The 7,704-nt window shown below is 39.0% G+C and overlaps 1 non-coding gene across 1 annotated transcript; it reads right to left on the reverse strand.

The window, feature by feature from the left end:
• Positions 1–4,459: 4,459 nt before the first annotated feature.
• LOC116630384 lies at positions 4,460–4,597 on the reverse strand. The gene has a single exon (XR_004298964.1). It is a non-coding gene; the product is annotated as a U4 spliceosomal RNA (small nuclear RNA).
• Between the last annotated feature and the right edge of the window lie 3,107 nt (positions 4,598–7,704).

The raw sequence follows: 7,704 nt of genomic DNA on the forward strand, positions 1-7,704 counted from the left end.
ATATCAGTGAGATCATATGATAATTGTCTTTCTCTGATTGACTTATTTTGCTTAGCATAATACCCTCTAGTTCCGTCCACGTTGTTGCAAATGGCAAGATTTCATTTTTTTGATGGCTGCATAATATTTCATTGTATCTATATACCATCTCTTCTTTATCCATTCATCTGTTGATGGATATCTGGGCTCTTTCCATAGTTTGGCTATTGTGGACATTGCTGCTATAAACATTGGGGTGCCCCTTTGGATCACTATGTTTTTATCTTTGGGGTAAATACCCGGTAGTACAATTGCTGGGTCGTAGGGTAGCTCTATTTTCAACTTTTTGAGGAACCTCCATACTGTTTTCCAGAGTGGCTGCACCAGCTTGCTTTCCCACCAGCAGTGTAAGAGGGTTCCCCTTTCTCTGCACCCTCACCAATATCTGTCGTTTCCTGACTTGTTAATTTTAGCCATTCTGACTGGTGTGAGGTGGTATCTCATTGAGGTTTTGATTTATCTGCTACATATTTTTATTGATAAAAACTTTGTATCTTTGTATTATCTTTGTATCATGTAGATGTTCTTTTTTATGAAGATTTTATTTATTTATTTGACAGAGAGAGAGAGAGAGCGCACAAGCAGGGGGAGTGACAGGCAGAGGTAGAGGGAGAAGCAGGCTCCCTGCTGAGCAGAGAGCTCGATATGGGACTCGATCCCAGGACCCTGGGATCATGACCTGAGCCAAAGGCAGTTGCCTAACCAACCGAGCCACCCAAGTGGCCCCTAGATGTTCTTGTAAGTAGCATATAGCTGAATACTTTTAATAAGTCCAATAGGATAATATTTCTTTATTGGTAAATTTAAATATTTAAATTTGAATTTTATACTTAATGCAGTTTATGACATGTTTGGGTTTAATTCCTCCATCTTATTTTACAGTTTTTATTTTGTCCTTATATATGATTATTTCCCCTTTTGTACCTTCTTTTGTGTAGGTAAAGATTTTTAAGATTCCACTTTCCTCGGGTGCCTGGGTGGCGCAGTCGGTTGAGCAACTAATCTTGGTTTCGACTCAGGTTGTGATCTCAGGGTCGTGACCTCAGAGTCGCGAGATCAAGCCTCGCACTGGGCTCCTCGCTCAGCAGGGAGTCTGCTTGAGATTTTCTCTCTCTCTGTCTCCCTCTGCCCCTCCCACTTGTGCTCTCTCTCTCTAATAAATAAATAAGTCTTAAAAAAAAAAAGAAAAGATTCCACTTTCCCTTCATCTGCAGTATGTGCATCATCACTTTCCTAGCTAATACCAAACAGTTTTCCAAAACGGCTTTACCATTTATACTACTCTCAGCGGTGCATGAGAATTTTCTTTGCTTTCCATCCTCACCAACACTTGATAGTGTTTGGCTTCTACTATTTTTGGCAACCTGGGAGGGGTGCAAAAGTAACAGTTCTTTATATTATCCTCTATACCAGTTCTTTGTCAATTATATGTGTCACAAATGTCTTTTTCCACTCTGTTACTCATTTCCTTCTCTTCCAAGGTGTCTTCTGAAGAAGAGTTAATTTTAATGTAGTTAAATTTATCATTTTTTCTTTATGGTTAGTAATTTTTACATGTCAAATATCTTTCCCTCCCCTGAAATCTTGAAGATATTTTCCTATATTATCTTCTGAAAGCTTTATGGTTTGCTCTTCTCAGAGGTCTTTTTTTTTTTTTTTTTTTAAGATTTTATTTATTTATTTGACAGAGACATAGTGAGAGCAGGAACACAAGCAGGGGGAGTGGGAGAGGGAGAAGCAGGCTTCCCGTAGAGCAGGGAGCCCGACGTGGGACTCGATCCCAGCACCCTGGGATCATGACCTGAGCCGAAGGCAGATGCTTAACGACTGAGCCACCCAGGCGCCCTCAGAGGTCTTTAATTTACTTTGAAGTGACATTGTTCCGTGGCAGGAGGCAAGGTTTTTTAAAAAATGAAGTTACCTGGGGCACCTGGGTGGCTTAGTCGGTTAAGCATTTGACTCGTGATTTCAGCTTGTGTGATGATCTCAAGGTCATGATCTCAGGGTCATGAGATCGAGCCCCACATTGGGCTCCGTGCTCAGCGGGGAGTCTGCATGAGGTTCTCTCCCTCTCCCTCTACCCCTCCCCCACCTCGTGTGCTCTCTCTCTCTAAAATAAATAAGTCTTTTAAAAAAATAAAAACGAAGATCATCTATTTACAATTTGTAATAACACCTCCTTTTCCCTTGTTTGTAATAATTCCTCCGTCATATATCACATATTCATATATGTGTGTGTTATTTCTGGCCACTCTTTTCTGTTCCATTGATCTATTTGTCTATCCCTGAAGCATGGCTAAACAGTCATATTTGCTCTAGCTTTATAATAAGTGTTGCTGTCTTGTGGCAAGTTTCTGTCTGATCCATCCAGTGTAGCCTTGAGCTGGAAGGCTCTAGGTTCCAGGAGCCAGCACATGCCTTCAGGCAGGAGTCATTTGAGTACCAGTTTATCACACCGACTCCTGCTTCTTCCTCATTCTGTGGCCTCTGAGGACTTCTTTTACTTTTCGTATTTTTAGCTATTTACTTAAAGAGTCTTTGTTCTTTATTGCAAGTCATCTCACATTGGTGTTTTGCCTGGAAGGGTTTTTCAGGATATTTGTTCTCTCTATTCCCAGAGGCCAAAGTCTCCTCCATTTGGCAAGGTGAAACAATGTGCTTTAAAGAACATTTCCAGATTTTGGGAGGAAATATTACTATAAAAATTTTTTGGGAGTATGAACAGGGAGAGGAGGATGGAAAAGAAAAGTTTAGTTTTTATGACTTATACCCATCATCACGTAATCAATTATATTCTGAGGTCTTGATAGGCTTTATCAATTAAAATACTACATCTAGCATGGAATATTTTCAGAGATGTAGCCTACCATTTTTTTCCTATAACAAATAGTAAATTCTTCTTAGTTGACCAACTGATGGTATATCCCAGAAGACAACTTTTTTAAAAACAAACATTTATATAATCCTTATCATGTGCCAGACACTATTTTAAGAGGTTTACAAATATTAGCTCATTTAATAATTCCACAACTTGATGAAGTAGGTAGTGTTATAACAGATTGATTAACTGAGACATGGAATCATTAATTAAGTTGCCTAACATCAACAGCTGGTAAGTGGTGGAGCAGGAATTTGAATCCAGACAGCCTGGCTCCAGAGTCAGCTCTTCTAACCACAAAATCATGCATAATTCAGCTCTTGTTTCTCTGGAGTTCGTTGTCTCCCAGGTGATCAAAACCTTAATGATAAAACATGATAGTAAACTCTGAGGAGAGAAATGAGAAATCATATTATATTTGGTATCATTTATAATAATTTGGCAGTGAGATCTCAAATGTAAGCACGATCTAGAAGTAGACTATAGCAGGCTCACATTATATTTTATTTATTCAACATTTCTGAGTACTGATTATGTGGCAAGTTATTTTGCTACATGCAGAGGGAAAAAACACGAGTGAGACATGCTCTCCTTCCTCTAATTCTTGCCTGTAGAGTCTAGCACAAAGTTCCCACGAATGGCAGACATGGGTTCCGTTGAACAGAGGCACATCTCTGGAGGAACTTTCTTAGATCAACAGTTTGGGGTGGGAAGTATAAGAGAAAAAGGTCAATATATATAAAAGAAAGCAAGCAGGGAGATGGACTGTTTTGACCACTTGCTGATTTATTCCTATATACTGGTGGCCTATTTCTATTTTCTGGGACAGTACCAAAGGATTTCTTTTTCCTCTGCTCTGGACACTGCAGAGAAGATGTGGATGTGATACATGTGAGCATGTTAGTTTCAGGGAAATTGGTGAGGAAGGAAAAAGAAAGTGGCACATCTCAGAGTTCACTAATTGTCGTTTTTCCTGGAATGTGAAACAGGGAAAGCAAAATTGCAGAGTGTTCTAAGGTAATAAGGCAAAAGATTATCTGCAGTGTAAACGTGGCTGCTACGACTCCTTATTCCAGTTGGATAATCATCTTGTATGTGACCTTGAACAATTTGTGCTTGGGCATTTTTTTCACTACCCAATTCTCAGAATTGTAAAATAAAAGAAAAACCAAAATGAAGTCAATCAAAATGTCAAAAACCAAAGCTGATAAAAAAAAGTACAGGCTCTCTGAGTTTTTAGGTTATTGTTTAGTTGAAAGTTTTGTTTTTTGTGTGTTTTGTAAATACTTTCAAGTCATGTAAATACTTCCAGAAAAATCCACAAAATATGCTCTTCATAAAGCGCTGACTCAACTAGTCCACAATCAGTAATATACGTTCTTGGGTTCCTCTTTCAGTAGCAGGAATAATTCTATACTACTCTTTCCATTCATCTCCTTTCACCCAGCTTCCTTTCCTTTTGTGACAGATAGCATGTAGAAGACCATTAAGTGGAATTTGGTGAGATAAAACATTGATGTAAATTGATTTAATTAGAAGACCACAATTACTCTATTGATTTTTTGTACTAAAGAAAATGTCATTGCGCTTGTTGTACATCATATTGGAAAAGTTTTCAATTAGCAGTAATCATACCTCAGGTAAACCTCATTGGCCATGATACCACCACTGCACAAAACTTGTATGTCATATTAGAAACCACACAGAATAATTTTAGAAAAATGGAGAAAAGAATTAGGCCAAGGCTTGCAAAGAAATATATGTTAGAATAACATTTTTAAAGGGTATGTTAGTAACAAGACTTACCAGTGAGATGAAACAAAATGAGAGCAATAGCATCTTAATATTCAGGAAAGCTAATGGAATTCAGGTTCACATCATATAAAAGCATTTCAAAGGACTTGGAGCTTTGTGCATGATTCTGAACCTTATATGACAGGAATGGTAATGAAGCATCAATAAAGACAGCGATGATGATAAAGGATCTTTAGGTCATAGATCCTTGTGAAGACTAAAAATATGAGGTCAGTGCTCATTCTTTTTTTTTTTAATTTTATTTTATTATGTTAATCACCATACATTACATCATTAGTTTTTGATGTAGTGTTCCATGATTCATTGTTTGCGTATAACACCCAGTGCTCCGTTCAATATGTGCCCTCTTTAATACCCATCGCCAGGCTAACCCATCCCCCCACCCCCCTCCCCTCTAGAACCCTCAGTTTGTTTCTCAGAGTCCACAGTCTCTCATGGTTCGTCTGCCCCTCCAATTTCCCTTCCTACTATCTTCTTTTTTTTCTTTTTTAACATATAATGTATTATATGTTTCAGAGGTACGGTCTGTGATTCAACAGTCTTGCACACTTCACAGCGCTCACCATAGCACATACCCTCCCCAATGTCTATCACCCAGCCACCCTATCCATCCCACCCCCACCACTCCAGCAACCCTCAGTTTGTTTCCTGAGATTAAGAATTCCTCATATCAGTGAGATCATATGATACATGTCTTTCTCTGACTGACTTATTTCGCTCAGCATAATACCCTCCAGTTCCATCCATGTCATTGCAAATGGCAAGATTTTGTTCTTTTTTGATGGCTGCATAATATTCCATTGTATATATATACCACCTCTTCTTTATCCATTCATCTGTCAATGGACATCTTGGCTCTTTCCATACTTTGGCTATTGTGGACATTGCTGCTATAAACATCAGGGTGCACATACCCCTTTGGATCCCTACATTTGTATCTTTGGGGTAAATACCCAGTAGTGTAATTGCTGGGTTGTAGGGTAGCTCTATTTTCAACTTTTTGAGGAACCTCCATACTGTTTTCCAGAGTGGCTGCACCAGCTTGCATTCCCATCAATGGTGCAGGAGGGTTCCCCTTTCTCCATATCCTCGCCAACATCTGTCGTTTCCTGACTTGTTAATTTTAGCCATTCTGACTAGTGTGAGGTGGTGTCTCATTGAGGTTTTTTTTCCCAACCAACTGAGCCACCCAGACGCCCCCTTATTGAGGTTTTGATTTGGATTTCCCTGATGCTGAGCGATGTTGAGCACTTTTTCATGTGTCTGTTGGCCATTTGGATGTCTTCTTTGGAGAAATGTCTGTTCATGTCTTCTGCCCATTTCTTGATTGGATTATTGGTTTTTTGGGTGTTGAATTTGATAAGTTCTTTATAGATTTTGGATACTAGCCCTTTATTAGATATGTCATTTGCAAATATCTTCTCCCATTCTGTCGTTTGCCTTTTGGTTTTATTGACTGTTTCCTTTACTGTGCAAAAGCTTTTTATCTTGATGAAGTCCCAGTAGTTCATTTTTGCCCTTGCTTCTCATTCTTGAGAGGGAAATGAGAGGTGAACATGATGAATGCAGTTAAAGTTTGGAAGACAGAAAAGGTATATGAAAGGAAACTCTTCAAGGATATAATAGTTCAAAAGCAAGAGGGCATGAAATAGAACAAAGAAGGGACTGACGTTTAAAGAATATTATCGAGAGTGAAGTTTAGATGTGGAAATAATGACCATATGTGGCCATGGAATTTTCCATTTAAGAAGAAGGAATTTATTAGATATTAGGTAAAATCACAGAACAAATTGGAAGGTGTTGCAAGTATGACCTGGATGTTCCTTCATGAAGAACTTGTATTTTATATCTTGGAGTATGTGTTATGGGTAGCTTGCTCAGAGGTAAAAGATCACATCTATTGGGCAGTGGATAGTATGTTATATGCTTCATTTAATTCATTGCTGACAATCAATCGTTGTATACATGAAATTTTTATTTACAAGTATTTATATGCTGGTATAAAAACTTGTCACTGGAGGGTGCCTGGGTTTCTCAGTTGGTTAAGTGTCTGCCTTTGGCTCAGGTCATGATCTCAGGGTCCTGGGATGGAGCCCCTATGTTGGGCTCCCTGCTCAGTGGGGAGCCTGCTTCTCTCTCTCCCTCTGCCCCCCCACCCCAGCTCATGTACACGTGCATGCTCTCTTTCTCTCAAATAAATAAATAAAATCTTCAAAAAAACTTGTCATTGGAGAAAGCTATATTTAACTAGTTTTATAAAGAATAAAAAGACATACATAGGGGCTACTCAGGTAGATCTGAGAGGAGACCAGAGGTCAACTGATTCCAATTGAGTACTTTCTTCATTAAATGAAAGCAAACTGTATGTACAGGAAACTTGGATTTCCCTGAGCTATACCAACTTAAAGGTAAAAATGTACTTATATTAATTACAGTAAATTATGTTTTTTTTTTTCTGGATTTTTTACCACCTACTATTTCATTACTCCTGTTATCCCTTGTATCTCTTCTATACATTTCTGGGCATCTGCAGGGTTGTCTCCTGTGATCTTACAAAGATGTCTTTTTAGCTGCTATGTAAAGGCTTTTCCTAGCTGTTTCTGGTGTCCACAGCTTTCTAGTAGGCACAGCCATTGGGCACCACCATCCAGTGCCAATGCTGCCCTTGGATGTCCTAACGCACTACCATGCTATGTGGGACCTTCAGTGAAACACGGGCCCTCAGCCACACCCGGCCCCCTCCCTGCAGAGATGGGAGCGTGTCTCTCTCCCATGTTGAGTTTTGTTTTGTCATGCGGATACCAAACTAGTACTGCCTTGGTTTAGATGCCTTAGGTTTTAGTGAAAAGATCACATATATATTGATTTAAACCTAACTAGGATTGAGGGAATGGGTCAGGATAGATGACTTACGATAAACACTTTGCTTTATCTTTGTTGGTGACTAAGGTCATTTGGCCAAGTTATTTACA

This window comes from Phoca vitulina, unplaced genomic scaffold, assembly GCF_004348235.1.
Source record: "Phoca vitulina isolate PV1807 unplaced genomic scaffold, GSC_HSeal_1.0 scaffold3, whole genome shotgun sequence".
In the NCBI taxonomy this organism is placed as follows: Eukaryota; Metazoa; Chordata; class Mammalia; order Carnivora; family Phocidae; genus Phoca; species Phoca vitulina.